General features: G+C 39.7%; 1 protein-coding gene across 3 annotated transcripts in view; it reads left to right on the top strand.

The window, feature by feature from the left end:
- Window positions 1-26,277, top strand: part of hivep2a (HIVEP zinc finger 2a) — a 114,708-nt gene that overhangs the window by 38,565 nt on the left and 49,866 nt on the right. For 2 of the 3 annotated variants that reach the window (XM_061901135.1, XM_061901134.1), the window contains exon 3: window positions 18,464-18,531. The exons of the other annotated variant lie outside the window; for it this stretch is intronic. The gene's annotated coding sequence lies outside the window, so the exon portion shown is untranslated. The remainder of the gene's footprint in view (window positions 1-18,463; window positions 18,532-26,277) is intronic. 3 annotated transcript variants of the gene reach the window in all.

The following is a 26,277-nucleotide window of genomic DNA, read 5'->3' as shown; positions in this document are numbered from 1 at the left end:
ACGCTTCATAATGCGCCACACATTTTCGATGGGAGACAGGTCGTGACTGCAGGCAGGCCAGGAAAGTACCCACACGGTTTTACTACGAAGCCACGTTGTTGTAACACTTGTCTTGCTGAAATAAGCAGGGGAGTCCATGATAACGTTGCTTGGATGACATCATATGTTGCTCCAAAACCTGTATGGACCTTTCAGCATTATTGGTGCCTTCACAGATGTGTAAGTTACCCATGCCTTGGACACTAATGCACCCTCCATACCATCACAGATGCTGGCTTTTGAACTTTGCGCCTATTCCAATCCGAATGGTTATTTTCCTCATTGTTATGGAGGATACTACGTCCTCTGTTTCCAAATATAATTTGAAATGTGGACTCGTCAGACCACAGAACACCTTTCCACTTTGCATCAGTCCATCTTAGGTGAGCTCGGCCCAGCGAAGCCGGCGGCGCTCAGGATATTGTTGATACATGGGTTTGGCTTTGCATAGTAGAGTTTTAACTTGCACTTACAGATGTATCGACAAACTGTATTTACTGACAGTGGTTTTAGGAAGTGTTCCTTAGTCCATGTGGTGATATCCTTTACACACTGATGTCGATTTTTTGATGCGGTACCGCCTGAGGGATCAAAGGTCCGTAATATCATCGCTTACGTGCAGTGATTTCTCCAGATTCTCTGAACCTTTTAATGATTTTACGGACCGTAGATTGTAAAATCCCTAAATTCCTTGCAATAGCTCGTTGAGAAACGTTCTAAAACTGTTCGACAATTTGCTTACAATGTGGTGACCCTCACCCAATCCTTGTTTGTGAATTGATTACCATTTCATGGAAGCTGCTTTTATACCCAATCATGGCCCCCACCTGTTCCCAATTAGCCTGCACACCTTCCATATAAGTGTTTGATGAACATTCCTCAACTTTATCAGTATTTATTGCCACCTTTCCCAACTTCTTTGTCACGTGTTGCTAGCATCAAATTCTGAAGTTAATGATTATTTGCAAAAAAAAAGGATCAGTTTTAACATCAAATATGTTGTCTTTGTAGCATATTCAACTGAATATGGGTTGAAAGGGATTTGCAAATCATTGTATTCCGTTTATATTTACATCTAACACAATTTCCCAACTCATATGGAAACGGTTTTGTACTTGCCAACCTTGAGACCTCCGAATTCGGGAGATGGGTGGGGGTTTGAGGTGGGGAGGGCGAGGTTGAGGGTGTATATGGTCGCATCCTGGAAAAGTTAGTGCTGCAAGGGTTTCTGTGTATTTGTTCTGTTGTGTTTATGTTGTGTTACGGTGTGGATGTTCTCCTAAAATGTGCTTGTCATTCTTGTTTGGTGTGGGTTCACAGTGTGGCGCATATTTGTAACAGTGTTAAAGTAGTTTGTACGGCCACCTTCAGTGTGACCTGTTTGGCTTTTGATCAAGTATGCCTTGCATTCACTCATGTGTGTGTGAAACCCGCATGTAATATGTGACTGGGTCGGTACGCTGTTTGTAGGGAGGAAAAGCGGACATGACGACAGATTGTAGAGGACGCTAAAAGCAGTGCCTTTAAGGCACGCCCCTGATATTATTGTCCGGGTGGAAATCGGGAGAAATTCGTGAGAATGGTTGCTCCGGGAGATTTTCGGGATGGTCACTGAAATTCGGGAGTCTCCCGGGAAAATCGGGAGGGTTGGCAAGTATGAGTATATTGTGCCTAAAATGCAGAGCCCTGTAGACATTTCTCTAATGTATCTGCAAAAAAACAGCAGCTTGTTTACATGAAATGATGTTGACTTGTGCTAGAAGTTTCTAGAAAGGTCTTTGTTTTCAGGCATTTCCGTCAGGATTTGTTTTAATGGAACTTTAGTACCGTTTAAATGCATTCATATTTAGGTTTTGATTAGCTCTGCTTGCTGTGTGTGCATTACTGCCACCTACACGACTGGAGTGGAACAAATCAGGCTCTTTTTCACAAACACTGTGGTCACCCGCCCCCTGCAATCTGTTGGTGTCAGCAACACATTTAGAGTGAGCAAGAAAAAACATATCACTTATCTCCATCCACATACAGGACTACCTCAACCACTGCTTTGTGGTTCTCACCAACATCATAAAGTACACTTTTATTTTTGTGTGTGTGCGTGTGCGTGTGTGTGTGTGTGTGTGTGTGTGTGTGTGTGTGTGTGTGTGTGTGTGTGTGTGTGTGTGTGTGTGTGTGTGGCGTGCGTGCGTGCGTGTCTGTGTTTGTGTGCGTGTCTGTGTGCGTGTGCGTGTCTGTGTGCGTGTAAGGTCAAGTATAAGTGAAGGATTGGGGGTAAAGAGGAACCTCTGTCGCTTTCACAGATGGTGCCATGAACTTTAACACACAGAAAAGTAAACAACCATACTATTGAGCCCCCTGAATTGCTGATATTGATTATTGATTGCCACCTGATAAACTTAGCCCTCTTTGGGACGTTGTCTGTTATAAATTATAAAGACTTTCATCATCCTCATTCTCACCAGAAGGGTTGAATTACTATGTCAATACAAGAAACATTCATCACCTCTTTTCTTCTTTCTTCAATATTTTCTCCATCAATGTCCTTATAGATCTCCATCCTTCCTCACTTCAACTTGTCACATCCTCCAACTTTTCATTCATTTTTTAGTCGCATCCATCATATTCTCTCATTTGTCCTTACCTCTAACCATCCTCAAAATCATCCTCTTCTCTGCCTTCTCCCCTCTGTTCCTTTTCTCCTCTCCTCCTTTCAGTGGCGGGCTGTGCGTTTCTCACCTATGCTTTCAGTGATGTACGACTTCAAAGAATACCCCCAAAGTACCATAATTTATGTCACCACGTGACCATTGCTGGAGAAATACTATACAGGATCACATTTACTACCTACTGGGCATTGTACAAAAGGGGGTTCTTTTCTGGCGCAATTAAAACATAAATTATGTGGTACTGTCAAAATTAAAATTGCAAAAAACATTTTAAACCTGAAAAAATAAAGAAATAAAGTATCTGGACTCAAATTTAATTGACAGCCGAGATAGCTTCCGGAGTTGGCCGAGATTGTCTCACAAGATGTAGTTTCTCTTTAAATATCCTTCTTGAAAATGGCCTTGCAAATATATGTGTTGTCTTGTCTACTCATAAAAGATGCAGACGAGGCGTGTTGGCTGAATTCTTAAAGTTTACTCCATAGCCTGCTCATCAATAACATCCGGCTACTGTGCATGCTCTTTACTACTGTGGCATGCTGGGTAATGGAGTTATTATGTTACCTGGCTCACAACATCACTTAATCTCTGCCTTAGGCCATCTATAAGGCCTTACTTACAACAACATGTGATCTGATTGGCTATTGCAACTGTCTGTCACTGTATGTGCCCGTTTGTTTACAGCACAATGACGCCAGTATTGATGAATCTGAAGGCCTGTGGCAGATTTGGTACAGAATGGCAACATAAGCGAGCTGAATTCTGATTGGATAAAAACTATATGAACTAAAAACAACAGCAATGGAAGGAGCATAATACTATATAAAAAGAATATGAATACATTTAGATATTTAGGGAAAGTAAATAAAAAAATACTTTTATCTTTAATTATGATTATTATTTCTGGTTATGTTAGGCCAGCAGAAGTGGCCTTCCTGGCCTTGACGGCACACCACTGCCTTCTTTTAATGTCCTCCAACCGCCCTCTCATCTGTCTTTTAACTCTTTCCCATCCATCTTCCTCTTTCAAGATCTTCTTATTTCCTCCTTTCATCTTCTCCACTCCTCCAACTATTCATCCATCTTTTTCTAGCATCCATCATATTCTCTGTTCCTACCTCTCCTCCATCTTTAGAAATCTCAATTCCCTCACTTTCACCTCAAGCCTCCCTCCTCTGTCACCCTGATCCTGTGTTTCCTTCTTCTATCTTCCTCCCTTATCCTCTTTACCTCTTTGTCAGAGTGTGGTCCTCTCCATCCTTTGCTCATTCATCTCCTGATTCCGCTTCCTCCGTCACCCTCTCCTGCATCCTCTCCCAAAGAGCGGTTATATTTAGCCCTCCTGACCAAGATGGCTTGATGAGCATGGAAAGAGTGTAGGGTGAAGCCAGGGACACGCTGTGTTATGTAAGAGCGTGCATTATATAATTGGATGCATATTTGATGCAGAGTGCTGCAGGTTTTATACACTTTAGCCTCTCGTCGTCATCTCACAGAGCTGTTGCGTCACTGCCAAGCTGAACGTTAAGCAGGAAGTACGATGTGGAAGTGTGTGTCACATCACAAATGTACCAGGAGGTCCTGGTCATGCCAGGAACTCTCAGGTGTGGCTATACCCCTCCAGATTCGAGGGGACATTCTCAAACTGCGTTACCTCTGCTTCCCGACACTCATCAGACAATTTCTTGCTTTCTGGATCCCTAAGTTGGAGCCAAACAACTTTGTTTTTTCTGTGGGTTTATTGCTAGGAAGTACAAAGTGACTCATCAGCTGACCATTACTTTATTTGACCTCTAATTGCTCACAAAGCTACAGTGCATTTGAATAGACCATTTTGCTGAGTATAGTCAATTGAGTTTTTTTTCCACATAAAGTTTCACTCGGAAACTGAAGTGTTCACATTGTTTGTGCAATCAGCTGTGTGCACGCTTAAAAGAAGGAGGTAGAGTGAAGGGCCACACGCAAACACAAAAAAAGCTCTCACCCCGATTCGACGCCACATCGATTTGTTGTGACCGCCATAGCACATCTGTGGCTGACTCTCCCACAGCACTTAGCTCTTCTATCAGCACCAACAGCAGAGAGGTTGACCTTCTACTGACGTTGGGCGACAGATAACGAGTTTACGTAACGTTTAAACTCTGGCCGGTGTTGTTTACATCGATTAGAGGGCTCAGGCTGACGTACAACAGACTCATGCCGGGCGCCGGCCTTCCACTCCATCAGCTAGCAGATCAATCAGAGCCTAATGAGATAAACGAGCTCTCTAATTAGTTAACCGAGCGCTGGCTTGCCGACTGGCGTTCACACATGGAGACTGCCTGGCAGCGGCAGCGTTTCCTCGATATTCTGGTTCAACACTTTTATCATTCGGCGACCTGTTGGCACTTGTCTAGTGTGTTGTAGTTTTGGCGGTGACTCACGTTGCAGCGTCAGCTTGTCACGGTTTAGGATTGTGGGAGGGGTGACGTCTCTTCATTACAATGCTCTTGTATACCTCGTGTGTAGCTTCAAGCAGTTCATGACACACGCTGACTAACGCCGTCACCATTCCACTTTGTCAGAACCTTTTGTATGTGTTTCTGCCTGTCAGCTGACTCGCCCCTTAGAGCTTAAATAATTTGGAGTCATCCCCAAGCAAGCCCCGGGGATCAGTCACAGCTGATTGACCTCAAGCAGCGCATCGTCCAATGGGAGTCCAGCTAATGTTCTTCTACTAACTCACCAGATTAATTTATAGACGCAAAATTGTGAGGGTCAACAGTCAGGTGACCTCTGTCACTGTGTCTCTTCAAGTCACTGTATATTGTTGCTAATTCAAATGGAAGCTCACATTTTGTCTTTTGATGTGTTAACGTTAATGAACCTCACTTTGATCGCCACAACAACTGGCTGATGACCTTTAGGAGCCGATGTCAGCAACTGGAAGTCTGCGGATGCGTGTGTGTGTCTGTAATTCGTGTGTTTGTTTTTGTGTGTGTGTGTGTGTGGGGGGGGGGGGGGGGGGCGTGTGTGTGTGTGCGCCAAGTCCAGGGATCTACAGGTACGACTAGAGCAGGAGCAAAGTGATGATCACAGAACTTTCCTCCAGAAGGTCTTATCTTTGTCCATGTGATGTCAGATGAAAGAAAATTTGAGCTGTTTGGCCACAACACCCAGCAATATGTTTGGAGGAGGAGGAAAGGTGAGGCCTTTAATCCCAGGAACACCAACCCTGCTGTTAAGCATGGTGGTGGTAGTATTATGCTTTGGGCCTGTTTTGCTGCCAATGGAACTGATGCTTCATAGAGAGTAAATGGGACAATGAAAAAGGAGGATTACCTCCAAATTCTTCAGGACAACCTAAAATCATCAGCCAGGAGGTTGGGTCTTAGGCACAGTTGGGTGTTCCAACGGGACAATGACCCCAAACACACGTCAAAAATGGTAAAGCAATGGCTAAATCCGGCTAGAATTAAGGTTTTAAAATGGCCTTCCCAATGTCCTGACTTAAACGTGTGGACAGTGCTGAAGAAAAAAGTTAATGTCAGAGAACCAACAAATTTAGCTGAACTGCACCAGTGTTGTCAAGAAGAGTGGTCAAAATTTCAACCAGAAGCTTGCCAGAAGCTTGTGGATGGCTACCAAAAGTGCCTTATTGCAGTGAAACTTGCAAAGGGACATGTAACCAAATACTAACATTGCTGTATGTTTACTTTTGACCCAGCAGATTTGGTCACCTTTTCAGTAAACCCATAATAAATTCATAAAAGAACCAAACTTCATGAATGTTTTTGTGACCAACAAGTATGTGCTCCAATCACTCTATCACAAAAAAATAAGAGTTGTAGAAAATTATTGGAAACTCAAGACAGCCGTGACATTATATTCTTTACAAGTGTATGTAAACTTTTGATCGCGACTGTATATATCATATATGTAGTAACAGGCACATTCCTAATAAGATGCAATATTTATGCATGTTGCTCATTTTAGGAATATGATGGCGTATTCATTTCACACACACATCACAACGTTCACTATTTCCTTCAACTACAGCCATTCTACTACTCATGGCAGATTTTGTGAGAGAGACTACTTTGGGACAAATGATCTAGAACCTTACATTTACATTTATGCAACACATTTTAGAAGCTGTGCGCTAAACAGTTTAAGCTTTAGTGAAATACTAAGTATAATGCAGACTTACTGTATTGTTAAGTGCTGAACAAAATATACAAACTACAAACATAATACAAAAATCACTCACTGTATATTGTCTGCTCTCACTATGGTGCCAACTGATGGGATGTTTATATATTCCTGTGTAAATGACAAATTAATCATAATCCTCACGAAGAGTTTATAGAAGAGGTGCCGCAAATGAGCGTCTTTTCGTGTCTTTCTCGCCATCTTGGGTATGAGTTGGATGTCTAAGTTGATTAACTTCTCGATTTATGGCTACAACTTTCTACTATATAAGTGAGACGCATTCTTTTATTATTTAGAATTAACCTTTACTAACTCAGAAGCTATACAGCAGCAGCTCCGTATATCAAAAGCTGCGTAAAGTAGTTAGCTCTATGATCACGATGCCGCTAAAAATAGTTTATCTCCGTCAGCGCAATAACAAAGGTACAATATTGCTAATACTTGGTTAATATTTAGGTCACAAGATGTAAATGGAGCATTGTTGGTGGGTTTAGGATGTTTTTTTTTGAGGGCTTTATGGGCAGAATACGGTACTCCCATTATCTGCATTGTTAGCCACCTCGTACTTGCCGTACTTTACGAATTAGTCTGCAGAAAAAAAGACATGTGTTCTGGTTTTACATAGGGATTGTAAATGGTAGGAAAACATTCCAAAACAAGTGCAGTTCTTCTTGTAGGTGATTGAAGTCTGCATTTAATTATTCTCTCTCCCCATCGCGCTTTTAAGTTTAAGGCTTCAGTCGATTACAGTTTTTGTTCTTAGCATATACTACTCTTTTTTTGCCTAAATTAGGCATACAATGTTTAAATGAACTAAAATGATCAATAATGTAGTAGTATTGGCAACGTAATGAGACCAAACCAATTAGAGCCTGCTGTCCAGTATCGTGACCACTGATTGGCTCATCCTCAGGCAGATTACTATTAGGACTAAAAGAGTGTGACGGTGTGGGTGTTAGTCCTTGTTATAATCCAATCCAATCCAATCCACTTTATTTGTATAGCACATTTAAACAACATAAATGTTTCCAAAGTGCTGCACAACAATATTAAAAACAATATTCAAATATTATCCTTAGCTCCACCAATCACTGAATAAAGAAATAAAACCAATACAAAAAATATATAGAAATAAATATGATTAAAATGATTTTAAGGGGTAAAACCAATCAAAACAATAAATATAAATCAAAATTAAAACAAAAACACAGAAAATACAGAGGTGCACACAATTCACATAGTGTTAAAAGCCAAAGAATAAAAGTGGGTCTTAAGACAAGACTTAAAACAATCCACTGTGGGAGCAGTTCTAACATGGAGGGGCAGAGTGTTCCAGAGCTTAGGGCCGACCACAGTCTGGTCTTGGGCACCATGAGCTGGAGCTGGCTCTCGGACTTTCGAGCGAGCGCAGGAGTGTAAATTTGGATGAGGTCCGAGATATAATGAGGTGTCAGTCCATGTAAAGTTTTTTTAAAAACAAACAGCAACGTTTTAAAATCAATTCTAATTCTATAAGACATATTTAGAACGCTGTAAACAGTTTTTTATGCTCAAACCTTGAAAATATCCGATATATAATGAATAATCCAGACTTGGCAGGAATTCAATAACCACGGTCAAGCCCAGAACCTACTAACAGCAATAAACTAGTGTTCACTTTAGACTATTAACTTGAACAAGCTAACGCACACCTGCTTTCTAACATAACACTTTTCTCCCAGTTAACCTTTGATAAAAGTGATGCTTTTATGTGCTGTTGACTGTCAAGTATGACACATACAGTATAGACTTAGACTTCCTTTTTATTGTCATTCAAAAATGAACTTTTCTGTACAGATAAGAACAAAATTTTGTTGCATTAGCTCGTTGCAGTGCAGGATAAAAGAGCAATAAGGTGGAGATATAAATAAATAGATTACTGTACAGATAACTATATTCCACTATATGTTCATATATGTAAATATGTTTATGTAAATATGTGTTAATGCACACGTGTTTGGGTGCACAGATGTCGTCCCGAGGTTAGTGGTGTTTCACAGCAGGTGGCCTGTCAGGCTGGAGGTCAGGGCGCCATGTGGGCCAGAATAGAGCAGAGGGGCATTCCCCAAACCTGCTGAATGTGACACTGAGAGCCTGGCAGCTAAGTGATCAGACGAGCGTTCACAAAGTCACCAGCAACAGAAGAGAGGGAGGGAGCGGGGCTATATGTTACTGCTGGAATCAGGAACTGTTGAGTGTGTGTGTGTGTGTGTGTGTGTGTGTGTGTGTGTGTGTGTGTGTGTGTGTGTGTGTGTGTGTGTGTGTGTGTGTGTGTGTGTGTGTGTGCGTGTGTGCGTATGTGTGTTTGCTTCAGTGAAACATGCTTAGTTGCATAACAGTCAAACGGGTCTCCCTGTGGCTTAGGGGTTACAGGGGTCCCTCTCATTCCACAGCATCACTAAAGCAAGCAAGCAAACAATGACTTTTTTTCTTCTTTGTGCTTCCCTACCTCATCCATCAGCACATCGTCATGTTTGCTTACCTGCTATAAGGACATTTACATACATTGTATATAATATATTGAATAATATGTCAAATAATATACAGTATATAACAAGATATATCAGATATGTCATAATATATGTAATATATACAGCATAACAATCTAGAGCTAGTAATGGCTCCTTCCTGTGAAGATATTTGGATTGTGTCAGAGGGAGTTTTAGTCCATTTCCTGTCTGACTTCCTCTAATCCTGCCCTATATTGACCAGCATGGGAATAGAATCTTCCCAAATGTTCCCACACAGCTGGAAGCAAAAAAAAATGTCTGAAATGTCTTTGCTATAATGAAGAATGAAGTCTCGATCCAGTCCAACATCTCATTGACGCTCTGTCCCAATACTTTTGTCCGTCATAAAGGCTTTTTGGGGGGCAGAGCTTTTAGAGGCAGACCAATTCCATTATGAAATATTCATGGGCTTCACGGTGGCAGAGGGGTTAGTGCGTCTGCCTCACAATACGAAGTTCCTGCAGTCCTGGGTTCAAATCCAGGCTCGGGATCTTTCTGTGTGGAGTTTGCATGTTCTCCCCGTGAATGCGTGGGTTCCCTCCGGGTACTCCGGCTTCCTCCCACTTCCAAAGACATGCACCTGGGGATAGGTTGATTGGCAACACTAAATTGGCCCTAGTGTGTGAATGTGAGTGTGAATGTTGTCTGTCTATCTGTGTTGGCCCTGCGATGAGGTGGCGACTTGTCCAGGGTGTACCCTGCCTTCCGCCCGATTGTAGCTGAGATAGGCGCCAGCGCCCCCCGCGACCCCGAAAGGGAATAAGCGGTAGAAAATGGATGGAAGATGAATACAGGAAATTAATATGATTAGCAAGGACAAATTGATGGTGGAATTACTTCAGAGATGTTTCTTTGAATTTATCAGCAATCTTTGAGTTACAGAGACCACCTTGATGACATCACTACAGCGACTCATGCCAACAGATTGTATTAGCCATCTGGACACAATCATGATGTCATCAATGTTTATGTAAGCACTGCTCTTGCACACAATGACGTCTATGGCGGCGACACATCCACAGCAACCTAGACCACATTCAATGAATCCTTACTGTGAGCTTTACTCCCCCTTCTATGGTTATCATCACACTCTTTTTACCTCTGCAAGGATATTATGTATTCGCCAAGGTCTGTTTGTCAGTTAGTTAGCTATTTAGCAACATAACTCAAAAGGTTATAGGCAGATTTTGATAAATGTTTTTAGAAATGTTAGAAAAGGGATAATTGAGTAGTTTTTGACGATGATCTAGTTCATTTCTACTATGTTACCTTGTGTTTATGTTACTAGCCTCTACACTACTCTGTGTGTGTATGCGAGCCTCTCCGCCTTCACCCACAGAGACAAAGATCGTGAATGACTGACAAGAGGATTCACTCCTATTCAAGGAGTGAAACCTCTTGCAGCAGTATTGGAAGCTACAGATGAATATAACAAACACACGGAGTGATTTTCTTCTTCCTTTCTGTGGTGTCATTGCAAATAAACAAATGAAAAATCACAGCGGCAGTCTGTTCTCCTGATGTTTTTTTTTTTCATATTTGTCCTTAAAATGTTGGATTTCCAGATCAAACTTCCTGGTTGTTTTGTATTGTTGGCTTCATCTGGCATACGTCATTCCAAATGTCAAATTATTTGTTCGCAACTGGATTTTATGATGTATTGTGAATAATAAAACATTATTTATAACCAGACAAGAACATTTGTATATAAATTGTGTTTGTATCCTGGAGAGTTCAAATTAACTGAAATGTGGAAATCCAGGAAAACCTGGACTGTTTAGATTGTGCAATGTGGATACTCAGATTTTTTGTTGTTGTTTTGGTGTTGGAATGCAATACCAAAAAGTACTTAAAATCAGATTGTGTTGCGTAAAATGTAGAATTATGGTAGAGAAAAAAATTGTTAGGTCCGAATGAGCCAAATGTTTTCATGTTGGAAAACTTTGGAATGCTGAAGAAATTGAGTACTTTTTTGGTCCCTTCATTTTCAATTGAAATTTAGCCACAGAAAATCTGGAAATGGTCCGAGTGTTGAGCTGTTGGCCTCATAGTCGGGGGCTAAGGGTCGGAATCTCCGTTTGGAATCTGCATGTTTGGCTTTTCTCGGGATACTTTTCCGGGACTTCTTCCCACATTCCTTAAACATGTTATGTAAATTGTATGGTGTAAATTGTCCATAAGTGGGAAGGATTGTGTGTGTGTGCGCATGTGTCTGTGCGCGCCCGCGTGCTTGTGTGAAAGTGGAAGAAATAGAGGAAAAACTGGTCCCTGCAAAGGTACCTCGAGCGTCGGCTGGTTGCATCCCCCCATCAGGGCCCCACCATCTATTTCTGGCTCTGCGTCATGCCTGGGCTTTACTCCTGTGGCAAGAGGAGTGTTTCTCTAGGGCTCCCACACACACACACACACACACACACACACACACACACACACACACACACACACACACACACACACACACACACACACAGAGCATGGTGAAGCACAAGTAAACACACACACAGAGCTGGATGGATGGATCATGGTCCTGATGAGGTGAACCTGTGTGTGTGTGTAAGAAAAGAGAGGAAGTGTGATGGCAGGTAGGTACATCTGTTACCGTGGTGATTGAAGAAAATTAAGGTATAGTCAGATTAGTCCATCTACTTAGATTATTCTATGTACTGTATTATGTGTGTGTGTTGCGAGTAAGAAAGGGGCGGGCGGATGTCCTGGTGTGCCGTTGTTGTGGTGACGCAGCAGCCGTCAGTGACAGTGTTTGACAGTCTCTCTCAACTCAATCATTCAACACACACAGACGCAGACTCACACACATGGTGAGACAGACAAGCAGACAGACAGGCGGTCTGTACAGCGTAGGAAGTTCTTTTGGGCCGCCAAGTGTATTTAACCATTTTTCCATTCACAAATTCTCAGACGGTGAAGTGTGTTTCTTTGGCCTTAATGTGTGTGTGTGTGTGTGTGTGTGTGTGTGTGTGTGTGTGTGTGTGTGTGTGTGTGTGTGTGTGTGTGTGTGTTCTTGTATTTATACCCTTCTTGAGACATCAAAACAAAACAAAAAATTGAAGAAAAAATTATTAATTAAAAGCTTATCTTTTTTATATTTGCATAGTTTTTATACAAACCCTGTTTCCATATGAGTTGGGAAATTACAGGGGATGCAAAACAATAACAGTGCAATATGTTTTCATAACATGGTCACTACTGCCTACTTTGTCTTATTATATTCTTATTTTACTGTTATATTGTTATTCCCATTGTTGCTTTTTAGTTTTTATTCTTATTGTAATATTTCTCTATTTTGTTTCCATTTAAAACCCCATTATTTACTTTTTACTTTTATTTAAATCGATCTCAACTCTGTACACTGCTGCTGGAATTTTAATTTTCCTGAAGGAACTCTCCTGAAGGAATCAATAAAGTACTATCTATCTATCTATCTATCTATTGCAAGGAATTTAGGGATTTTACCATCTACGGTCCATAAAATCATCAAAAGGTTCAGAGAATCTGGAGAAATCACTGCACGTAAGCGATGATATTACAGACCGTTGATCCCTCAGGCGGTACTGCATCAAAAACAGACATAAGTGAGTAAATTTTATCACCACATGGGCTCAGGAACACTTCATAAAACCACTAGCAGTAACTACAGTTGGTTGCTACATCTGTAAGTGCAAGTTAAAACTCTGCTATGCAAAGCAAAACCCATTTATCAACAACACCAAGGAACACCGCTGGCTTCGCTGGGCCCGAGCTCATCTAAGATGGACTGATGCAAAGTGGAAAGGTGTTCTGTGGTCTGACAAGTCCACATTTCAAATTATATTTGGAAACTGTGAACGTGATGTCCTCCGGAACAAAGAGGAAAATAACCATCCAGACTGTTATAGGCGCGAAGTTCAAAAGCCAACATCTGTGATGGTATGGGGGTGTATTAGTGCCCAAGGCATGGGTAACCTACACATCTGTGAAGGCACCATTAATGCTGAATGGTCCATACAGGTTTCGGAGCAACATATGTTGTCATCCAAGCAACGTTATCATGGACGCTCCTGCTTATTTCAGCAAGACAATGCCAAGCCACGTGTTACAACGGCGTGGTTCGTAGTAAAAGAGTGCGGGTACTTTCCTGGCCCACCTGCAGTCCAGACCTGTCTCCCATCGAAAATGTGTGGCGCATCATGAAGCGTAAAATACGACAGCGGAGTCCCCGGACTGTTGAACGACTGAAGCTCTACATAAAACAAGAATGGGAAAGAATTCCACTTTCAAAGCTTCAACAATTAGTTTCCTCAGTTCCCAAACGTTTATCGAGTGTTGTTAAAAGAAAAGGTGATGTAACACAGTGGTGAACATACCCTTTCCCAACTACTTTGGCACATGTTGCAGCCATGAAATTCTAAGTTAATTATTATTTGCAAAAAAAAAAATTAAGTTTATGACTTTGAACTTAAAATATCTTGTCTTTGTAGTGCATTCAACTGAATATGGGTTGAAAAGGATTTGCAAATCATTGTATTCCATTTATATTTACATCTAACACAATTTCCAAACTCATATGGAAACGGGGTTTGTATATTATTAATATTGTAGATACATCTTTATATATTTAGGAAGGGTTGTCTTGAAGAGGTAAGCATGTTTTCGGAGGTTTCAAGAAGGTAGCAAATACAAAAAAGTTGGTGGGTTTATTCTTGTATTTCTACCCTTCTTGAGACATCAACAAAGAAAAGTACCTGAACAAATTAGGACCGAAATCATGGTCCCAGTATGGAAAACCATTGGATCTAATAGAAAATGTTTCATTTGCAGCCCTGGTGGGAAAATCTATCAAAATTAAGGTCGTCCCAAAAAGGAGGGATTTTCAAATTGACTGTGTGTCGGTTTTAAAAGTGCTCCCTCTCTGGTCAACATATGAAATAACAAGTGTGTGTAAGAAATTGAAATACGCCCCCTTTGGCCAAAATTATTAAAATAAATATGTATAAAGATAAATTCTGTAATAACATGAAGTAAATAATGAAGATTAAAAAACAATTACAAAAAAAAATAAGTAAGAGTTTACCTGTTTTATACTTGCACAGTTTTTATATATAACTAATGTTGTAAATACAAATCTTTATAAATCTATAAAGGGTGGTCCTAAAGATGTAGGCATTTTTCGGAGGTCTCAAGAAGGTAAGAAGTACAAGAATGTGTGTGGATGTGTGTGCGTGTGTGTACGTACATGGAGCTGTGGACTAGGACGAGTAGGCCTTGTGAGTGTGATGTCTCCTTCATTAGCTTCTCTGCATTCACTGCTTTGATTTCTGACAGTCAACATAGTGAACTAGCATCTATGGTAAAGCAGATTATGTCCGTATAATGGAGGACTTTTATTCTTCTATTTTAAAGTGTGAGATGTTTTTCTGCTTGGTAAGTGTCACACAAGTGTAAAAAAAAGTGAAACTGTACTATAAAACTTTTATTTTGCCAACAAGTATGGTGGCTGGAGTCCACTTACATCATGTCACTTCACATGTATAATCTTCTTCTATTCTCACTTTCTTGTTGTCTTAACACACCTTGTTGACGCTGACCATTTTATTGTCATGCAGAAATAAGAAAAACAAAGACAAACATTCAGAGAATTCGTCGTCATTAAACTGCAGTTTTTAGACTTAGAATTGCAACTGCATCTAACAATAAAAATACAGATACATTCAAATAAATATAAATGATAAACTAAGAAAACTAATTACAACATGCTTGTGACAATTCTGACCTACATTTATCTGTGTGTGTATTGCGTGTGCTGCAGCTTAGCCACAAACTCATATTACAAAACACACTCCAACTTCCTTTTCGTATCAGTCTTACACACACACACACACACACACACAGGACAGGTGGCCGTATCACCTTGACGTCCAGGATTGACGACACATTCCACATTCATCTTTCCTGCATGAATCTCTCACTCTCTCTGCAGGTATACACCGTATGTGCTGCCCACCCTGCCAGGGCCACACACACACACACACACACACACACACACACACACACACACACACACACACACACACACACACACACACACACACTGCACGAAGTGGCAGGATATCATAGCCTCTGGTAACCTGGCAAAGAGAGCTTGAGAATGAAGGGTGGACAGATGGAGGGATGAGGGCTACATGGTGCAGGTGATGATGAAGATGGAGAGAAGTCTTATGCTGTGTTTCTAATGCAATACTTATACCAGGGGTCAGTCCAGGGTCTCCGCTGTCGTATTTTACGCGTCATAATGCGCCACACATTTTCGATGGGAGACAGGTCTGTACTGCGACTTACGGAGCCACGCTGTTGTAACACGTGCTGAATTTGGCTTGACATTGTCTTGCTGAAATAAGCAGGCGTGTCCATGAAAAAGACGGAGCTTAGATGGCAGCATGTTATTCCAAAACCTGTATGTACCTTTCAGCATTAATGGTGCTTTCAAAGATGTGTAAGTTACCTATGCCTTGGGCACTAATGCACCCCCATTCCATCACAGATGCTGGCTTTTGAACTTTGCATCGATAACAGTCTGGATGGTTCGCTTCTCCTTTGGTCTAGATGACACGATGTCGAATATTTCCAAAAGCAATTTGAAATGTGGACTCGTCAGACCACAGGACACTTTTCCACTTTGCATCAGTCCATCTTAGATGATCTCGGGCCCAGAGAAGCCGGCAGCGTTTCTGGATGTTGTTGATAAATGGGTTTCGCTTTACATAGTAGAGCTTTAACTTGCACTTACAGATGTAGTGCAAGTTAGTGACAGTGGTTTTCTGAAGTGTTCCTGAGCCCAAGTGGTGATATCCTTTAGAGATTGATGTCGGTTTTATATACAGTGCCGTCTGAGGGATGGAAGGTCACGGTCATTCAATGTTGGTTTCCGGCCATGCCGCTTACGTGGAGTGATTTCTCCAGATTCTCTGAACCTTTTGATGATATTATGGACCGTAGATGTTGAAATCCCTAAATTTCTTGCAATTGCACTTTGAGAAATGTTGTTCTTAGACTGTTTGACTATTTGCTCACGCAGTTATGGACAAAGGGGTGTACCTCGCCCCATCTTTTCTTGTGAAAGACTGAGCATTTTTTGGGAAGCTGTTTTTATACACAACCATGGCACCCACCTGTTCCCAAGTAGCCTGCACACCCGTGGGATGTTCCAAATAAGTGTTTGATGAGCATTCCTCATTTTATCAGTATTAATGCCACCTTTCCCAACTTCTTTGTCCTGTGTTGCTGGCATCAAATTCTAAAGTCAATGATTATTTGCAAAAACAAAAATGTTTATCAGTTTGAACATCAAATATGTTGTTTTTGTAGCATATTCAACTGAATATGGGTTGAAAATGATTTGCAAATCATTGCATTCCATTTATATTTACATCTAACACAATTTCCCAACTCATATGGAAACGGGGTTTGTATTTGAGGTTGCCCGCCAACGATATATTTATCCATCCATTTTCTACCGCTTATTCCCTTTTGGGGTCGCGGGGGGCGCTGGCGCCCATCTCAGCTAAAATTGAGCAGAAGGCTGGGTACACCGTGGACAAGTCGCCAACTCATCGCAGGGCCAACACAGATAGACAGACAACATTCACACTCACATTCACACACTAGGGCCAATTTAGTGTTGCCAATCAACCTATCCCCAGGTGCATGTCTTTGGAGGTGGGAGGAAGCCGGAGTACCCGCAGGGAACCCACGCATTCACGGGGAGAACATGCAAACTCCACACAGAAAGATCCCGAGCCTGGGATTGAACCCAGGACTGCAGGACCTTCGTATTGTGAGGCAGACGCACTAACCCTTCTGCCACCGTGAAGCCTAGGATACATTTAGACCACTCCAAATAGATTTGGCACTAGTTGTTGCCCTCAATCTTAAACACATTATGATGGGACTGTGTGTGAATGTAGCCTGTTGGTAAAAGTCCGTACAGCAGATGGCATTGTAACTCTGCTTCGTAACACACTTCACACATACACACTTGATCTACCATAGAATAAGACGACATAGCAGGAAGGATCAGTCTTTTTTTCGGGGCATTTATTGCAACTAATGTTGGTGTTATTAGACACTTTTGGAGACTCAAACATGACAGTTTGTATCCTCTTTTCAACGAGCAGTCACTGCTGCTGTGCCCCCTGTACACAAATGGCATGTGTCTAGGCCCACTATGCAAATAAGAGGATGGCTTCTTCCTTTTTCCTCTCCTCTCTCTCAGGTACCAACCTAACTACCTTGTCCTCCGACCCAAACAAGCAAACACAGCGGTCTGGTGCAGAGAATACGTAGAAACTCAACTGTTTTCTACCAAACTCTCTATAACTTCCTCCTCCCCGAAGTGTAAAACTAGATGCGGGGAGAGTCCAGTGTGCATGTGCGTGATTGTGCGTGCGTGCGTGCGTGCGTGCATATGTGTGAGTGCGTGCGTGCGAGGTTGGAATGTGGGAGGCTCGTAAGTCACCTCTGATTTTCCACTCCCGCAGGGACACATCCCATTATCAGTTTTACACGAAACTAGAAAATTCCTGTGGTCTGTGTGAGAGTTTAAGTCTGCGTTAGCATCAGGTGGTAGGTGGCATGTGTGCGCGCATGTGTGTGTGTAGCTCAGCGGTGAACTAAAACCCTTCCCCTTCTGTGACCTACTTCTTTAAAATGTTCAACTTAATCCTGCAGGGAAGAAAATTATGTTTCTGGTGTTTTGTTGAATGGTTGCCATGGTTACATATAAAACATGATGATGTCACGGTGAAATCAGCACTAGGCTAAGTGTGGTCAGTGTGAATGAAGGTCATGTTACGATTATTACAGGCTATTTCTGCACACTATCATGCTAGTGATATGATCTGCTGTGATGTTGCTCAATGGAAGCCAACGTTATTGCACGTTATCTGCTTACTTCCTTTTTACAAATATCGCTGTGTCGAGCCTTTCTGCCACTTCCTGTTGACTTCCTGTTGTGTTTTCTCGCAGGGTGGCCTCCCCGAGCGTCGTAGTCTCCGTCGGGACTCATGCCGAACTGAGCATGTGCAGACCAACAGGTAGGTGGCAACACAGCACAGCATCCCCTGCTGGCTTCCACTGCATGTAAAACAACATGTAGTTTGATACAGTTGTGTTTGTTGATATGTTTCTTCGAGCAACATCTTACGAATGTTATGCTAAGTCACTCCTGTACCTGTGCTGGTTGTGTGTATTGACCTGCATCATTTAGTGTAATGTTGGTCCACGCTACTGGGCAGAGCAGGTTGGTTTGTGCAATGTGGATTTAGAGAGTGTGATGAAGTATTTACGGCTTATAAACACCAGAGTGAAACGCAGTGGTGAGCTTGTGTCAACAATGTTCAAGAGAATTTTTTTTAATTTTATTTTTTTGAGTTTACATGCTGACTTGCTGGTGAAGCTTGGGGCAGCAAAGTGAAGAAACAACAGTCCCTCTTGACACTGCATCTGGAATTATTATTTATCGCTAATGATTCAGTTCTTGGATAGCACGGTGGTACAGGGGTTAGTGCCTGTGCCTCACAATATGAAGGTACTGGGTTCAATCCTGGGCTCGGGATCTTTCTGTGTGGAGTTTGCATGTTCCTCCCGTGACTGCGTGGCTTCCCTGCGGGTACTCCGGCTTCGTCCCACCTCCAAAGACATGCACCTGGGGATAGGTTGATTGGCAACACTAAATTGGCCCTAGTGTAGAAATGTGAGTGTGAATGTTGTCTGTCTATCTGTGTTGGCCCTGTCATGAGGTGGTGACTTGTCCAGGGTGTATACCCACCTTCTGCCCAAATACAGCTGAGATAGGCTCCAGCACCCCCCGCAACCCCCAAAGGGACAAGCGGTAGAAAATGGATGGATGGATGGATTCAGTTCTTTGCACTTTTTTTTCATATTATAACCTGTTAGTTGTTGTTGCTGCAAGGTCAAGAATTTTGGATGTTGTCTGCTGTGCGTCGCACATCGCAAGTGTGGTTTTATTTTGAAGGCCGACAACATCTTACAAGTTTAACTTCCTGTTTTTGCTTAGGATGCTGAATAACCACACTTTTAATATTGCCGGTGTTTGTGCCATCACTGGCGTTTTCCACTACCATTGTGTTACAGAAATTTCCCCCAAGTAAAATGTAGAAATACAGGATCAAGTAATCTTCAAATATATATATATATATATATTTTTTAAACAAAGCTACGTCCCCTTTGCATATTAAATACAATTCAAAACTGGAAAATAACATTTGTTCTCAGCCCCTACTTACTATGAAATATAATCTTTTGAATGTTTCATAAATGTTATATTTCTACAAGGGTTGTACAGTATACCGGTATTAGTGTAGTACCACGAAACTAATGAATCATATTCGGTACGATATCGCCTCTGAAAAGTACCGGTCAATAATTCATTTTCTACCACTTGTCCCTAATAATTTTGACCAAATAATAGAATGATAAATGACACAATATGTCATCACACTAAATTTGTAGTCTTTGTTTGCTTACTCACTACTAAAAGACAAGTGGTTTTGTACAGTATGTTCACTATTTTATTTAAGGACAAACTTGCAATAAGAAACATATGTTTGATGTTCCGCAAGGTTTCTCATTGTCATTGTCATAGTTTTTCCTTGCCTTTATGTGGGCTCAGTATTGCGGTTGTCGTTGTGGCTTTTGCAGCCTTTTGAGACACTTGTGATTGAAGGTTATATAAATAAACATTGATTGATTGACACTGAAGATTTTTTGTTAAAATACAAATATTTGTTTAATATAACAAAAAACGTTTTATATTAAAAACCTAACAAAACAAATTATACATATACAGTATATACAGTAAGGTGAAATAACAATAATAGTTATATTATAGCTTCTTCGAAATAGCCACCCTTTGCTCTGATTACTGCTGTGCACACTCTTGGTATTATCTCGATGAGCTTCAAAAGGTAATCACCTGAAATGCTTTTCACTTCACAAATGTCATATTTTTGATGTTTTCAGTGACAATCTACAAGTTAAATTAAGTCATGAAAATAAAGCAAACATATTGAAATGAGAAGGTGTGTCCAAAATTTTGACCTGTACTCTATATACAGTATATATATATATATATATATATATACATATATATATATATATATTTTTTTTTTTATATATATATATATATATATATATATTTGATGCAGGGGTATGTTTTGATTTGGTTTTTGCATAAGACTAGGGCTCTTGGGCTTGAAAAGGTTGGTGACCACTGCCGACATTATTCTCTCTGAAAAAATGTGGAATATACTACAAGTCACTACTACAAGTTACATCATTCACTCCCTCTGCAGGTCATAAAAAGAACAAAAGCAAGTTCACTGATGCATTATATGCAAATTTCATCATATTTAAACTGTGACTGGTGGGTTAAAATCTCGGCACAGTCCTGTCACCGAAACAATCTTTATGATACTATATGGGTTTTTTTTTAATATTTCTTTTTTAAGCACTGTAATGTCCTTAGTGTCAACATACTGTTAGCATAGATATAATGTGGTTATATTTCATGTATTTGATAATTATATGGTAAAAAACCACTCCCATTTAATATGAGGCATCTCCATCTTAGGAAGCTTGTCCAAGAATAAAATGAAATTGTCTGAAATATAGTAATTTGAAGTTTGAATAATTCAATATGTGTATAATCAGTTAGTGTCAATGTCTTGGTATATTTGATTGGGTGGAATGATCCATAAGTTCCGGACCCATTTGAAGAGGTTGATGACAATATCATACATAACACACAAATGGTGCCAGTTCAAAAGGATCCTTCTAACGTGGCCCTCAAATGTTGCTATTTTTTCCAGATTTTTTTTCTCTGGACCATCTCTTACCTCTAAACCAGGGGTCACCAACCTTTTTGAAACCAAGAGCTACCTCTTGGGTACTGATTAATGCAAGGGCTACCAGTTTGATACACACTTAAATAAATTGCCAGAAATAGCCAATTTGCTCAATTTACCTTTAATAAATATATATATGTATATATATATATATATATATATATATATATATATATGGATATTTCTGTCTGTCATTCCGTCATACATTTTTTTTCCTTTTACGGAAGGTTTTTTGTAGAGAATAGATGATGAACACTTAATTGAACAGTTTAAAGAGGAGAAAACAGGAAAAAAAAGAAAATACAATTTTGAAACATAGTTTATCTTCAATTTCGACTCTTTAAAATTCAACCAAAAAAAAGAAGAGAAAAACTAGCTGATTCGAATGTTTTTGAAAAAATAAAAGAAATAATTTATGGAACATCATTAGTAATTTTTCCTGATTAAGATTAATTTTAGAATTTTGATGACATGTTTGAAATAGGTTCAAATCCAATCTGCACTTCGTTAGAATGTATAAAAAATTGGACCAAGCTATATTTCTAACAAAGACAAATCATTATTTCTTCTAGATTTTCCAGAACAAAATTTTTTAAAGAAATTCAAAAAACTTTGAAATAATATTTTAATTTGATTGTAGAGATTTTCTAGATTTGCCAGAATATTTTTTATTTTATTTTAATCATAATAAGTTTGAAGAAATATTTCACAAATATTCTTCATCGAAAAAACAGAAGCTAAAATGAAGACTTAAATTAAAATGTATTTATTATTCTTTACAATATAAAAAAATAATTTACTTGAACATTGATTTAAATTGTCAGGAAAGAAGAGGAAGTAATTTAAAAGGTAAAAGGTGTATGTGTTTAAAAATCCTAAAATCTTTTTTAAGGTTGTATTTTTCTCTAAAATTGTCTTTCTGAAAGTTATGAGAAGCAAAGTAAAAAAAATAAATGAATTTATTTAAACTAATGAGACCAGCTTGCTAGTAAATAAATAAAATTAAAAAAATAGAGGCAGCTCACTGGTAAGTGCTGCTATTTGAGCTATTTTTAGAACAGGCCAGCGGGCTACTCATCTGGTCCTTACGGGTTACCTGGTGCCCGCGGGCACCGCGGTGGTGACCCCTGCTCTAAACCTTCTAGCAGCAAGAGAAGACAGTATTGAATGTGGCTCTAATCAGAGATGGAACTAAAGTCAGCTGGAAGGCAAACCTTTCCACCAGCTCAGTTACTGTAGATGCCTAGAAATTTGCTGCTCCTGGCATTTTTGTTAATTTGAAATACACCACAATGGTTCAGAGGCCATGATAAGAATTTAAACATCAGTGAATGATACGTGCACACATTCGACACACATAAGATGTGTGTCAAGCTCTTGTTTTTGTTAATGCTGTGCAACACACACAAACACACACGCACACACACAGAAGTGATGGCTTTAGCAGTATTTTGCGTGCCAAATTTATGAAATGATTTATCTTCCAACATGACTTCTCTCTGCTCTATTCCAGCCAAAATCTGGAAAGAAGCTTTGAGAAGCTCATTCACATCCATGCTTTGTCAGCCTGTGTATTGATGCAGATGTTCTGCCTGGGTCCAGATGTGCTGCAACGCTCAACAGCAGTTGTCATCAACGTGCCACGATCTCCCAAACATGGCAGATTTACAACTTCAAGTGAAAGTAAATACCTTGGCAATCGTTCACATGCGTTTTTGCAAGCTTAAAGGGGAACTGCACTTTTTGGGGAATTTTGCCTATCTTTCACAATGCTCATATAAGACAAACACACATGTTTGTCTGTGCACTCTAAGTACACTGAACAAAAATATAAACGAAACACTTTTGTTTTTGCTCACATTTTTCATGAATTGAACTCAAAGCTCTAAAAGTTGTACTATATACTAGGGCTGTCAAACTATTAAAGTATTTAATCACAATTAGTCCAATTTTGTTTCAAATTACCGTATTTCCTTGAAGTGCCGCAGGGCATATAGTATTCTCCTACCTTGAATTACTGCCGGGTCAAACTCGCTTCGCAAAATAATTAGCGCATGTTTAGTATTACCGCCTGGTCAAACTCGTGTCATCATTTTCAAAATGGAGGAGGCTGATTTCAATACCGGTAATTTGAAATCGCATAAAGTCAAGAAGATTAAGAGCTATTCAGTGGGATTTAAGGTCCAAGCTTACATCACACTCAAAATTTTACTGCATGCCTTTGGTAAGTGCCGGAGTGAGAAGAAGTTTTTAAAAAATTAGCGCATGCTTACTTTTACCGCATGTCTTTGGTAAGCGCAGGAGTGAGAAGAGGTTTTAAACTAATTAGCGCCCCGGCGGCAATTCAAGGAAATACAGTAAGTCAAAATGATCATGGTTATTTCCAGAAAAATATACTTTTTTGTCAATAGTAAGTGTACCCTAGACAGATAATTTTTAAGTTTTTAATACAATGACTGGATAACTTATCTGCTTTAATGAAATGTTTTTAAACATTTTGCTTTTTGAAACAGCGAACACAAAAAGGATATGAACACGTTTTCAAAGAGAATAAAAAAATACTTCCATTGCGTTGTGTCTTGCTAGATTTTCTTTTTTGTAGGAATACAGAATTGGTAATACTGCTTTAAGAGCACTCACATTAAAAGGAGAAAAGCTACACTTCTATGTTTAGATAAGTTTCCCACATTATTACACAAAATGTGGATTGTTACAATCATGCTTTGATAGTATTTTTTCTACATGAATAAATGTTTCTGATAGTCTGTACTTTACATGTTGTTCAAGTTAGTAGTAGTAGTAGTAGTTAATTTTGGACATGTTAAAAACAAAGCAAAATAGAAAATAATAAAAAACGGAAATATTCTTGATAACATTACAGTAAGGTACAGAAATGTAAACAAATATTTCACAACGAAAACACATTCAAAATTAAAACAATACATAATGGTTGGGAATAAGTTAAACTATTTTACTGCCACCCCTTATCTTATAAGTCAAATAACTAGCTTTCTTATATCATTGTTAGATATAATGATACATTTACCAGTCTTATTACAATATATCATCAATATTCTTTTACCCACTTTACTGACTTTTCTTTGGCACAAAAATACAGTACATAAATACGATGAATACAAGTACTAATTGATGATAACGCCAATCAATAACAAGTAAATAACTACCCAAATGGTTAGAATAATAATAATAATGAGGTGATTGTTAGAAATCCTTGTTCTTGTACATATTGAACATCATGACTTTGTATCGTTTTTTGTTTTAAAACAAAATTATGGTTGGACATTCCGCATAAATTCCGCATTCAAACTGTTCCTTAGTTTAACCCCACATATTAAAATACAAAAGATGATTCGTATTGTGCGTATATTGTGAATTTTAAGATTTAAATTACTCCTTAAATTATAATCCCCTTTCTTTTCAGTGAAAAATCTTTTGCACATTTCAGGCAGTCAATAGTTTTTTGCTTTAAATGTAATTTGTACAGTTTGAAGTTTCACAAGATCTTTAAGTTTAAAGGCCCACTGAAAATAGATTTTCTTATTTAAACTGGGATAGCAGGTCCATTCTTTGTGTCATACTTGATCTTTTCGCGATATTGCCATATTTTTGCTGAAAGGATTTAGTAGAGAACATCGACGATAAAGTTCGCAACTTTTGGTCGCTAATAAAAAAGCCTTGCCTGTACCGGAAGTAGCAGACGATGTGTGCGTGACGTCACGGGCTGTAGGGCTCCTCACATCCTCACATTGATTATAATCATAGCCACCAGCAGCAAGAGCGATTCGGACCGAGAAAGCGTGGATGAAAGATTCGTGGATAAGGAAAATTAGAGTGAAGCACTAGAAAAGAAAAAAAAAGGCGACGGCAGTGGGAGCGATGCAGATGTTATTAGACACATTTACTAGGATAATTCTGGAAAATTCCTCATCTGCTTATTGTGTTACTAGTGTTTTCGTGAGATTATAAAGTCATACCTGAAAGTCGGAGGGCTGCGGTGACCGCCAGTGTCTCTGAGGGAAACCATATGGAGGAGCCAAGAAAGTCACAGACAGCTGCCTTTTTGACAGCTGCTGCAGGAGGACGCTAACTCCGCTCAAGTCTCCGGTAAGAGCCAACTTAATATCACAATTTTGTCATCCAAAAACTTGCTGGTTGACATGTGGTACAGAAAGATGTTCGCTTGACCGCTCTGTTGCATATTAAAGATTCACAACAAACAAAGAAACACCGGCTGTGTTTTGGTTGCTAAAGGCAGCTGCAATCCACCGCTTTCCACCAACAGCATTCTTCTTTTATCGTCTCCAATATTAATTGAACAAATTGCAAAAGATTCAGCAACAGAGATGTCCAAAATACTGTGTAATCATGCGATTAAAGCAGATGACTTTTAGCCTTGAGTGGTGCTGGGATAAAATGTCTGCTCCAACCAATAACGTCACAAACACGCGTCAACATAAGCGTCATCATTCCGCGACGTTTTCAACAGGATACCTCGCGGGAAATTTAAAATTGCAATTTAGTAAACTAAACCGGCCGTATTGGCATGTGTTGCAATGTTAATATTTCATCATTGATATATAAACTATCAGACTGCGTGGTCGGTAGTAGTGGGTTTCAGTAGGCCTTTAAGTAGTTTTGAGTGTAAGAAAAGTTTGTTTGTGTGATCTATATATCCTGCCTCATACATGACACTTACTGCTTTCTTCTGCAGGGTGATGAGTGAATATAGTGTGCTTATGTAATTATTGCCCCAAACTTCTGCACAGTAGTGCAAGTTAATGGCATTCATATCTTTGCATGACAATGTTTCAACCTTATTTACCTTCTTATTTATAAAATGTAATATTCAGCCTGTTAAACATATTGCAATTGTGGATGATTAATCAGAACATG

The sequence above is a fragment of the Nerophis ophidion genome, linkage group LG05 (genome assembly GCF_033978795.1).
Source record: "Nerophis ophidion isolate RoL-2023_Sa linkage group LG05, RoL_Noph_v1.0, whole genome shotgun sequence".
In the NCBI taxonomy this organism is placed as follows: domain Eukaryota; kingdom Metazoa; phylum Chordata; class Actinopteri; order Syngnathiformes; family Syngnathidae; genus Nerophis; species Nerophis ophidion.
Note: the sequence above shows the minus strand (reverse complement) of the source record. Positions and strands in the feature narration are given on the sequence as shown.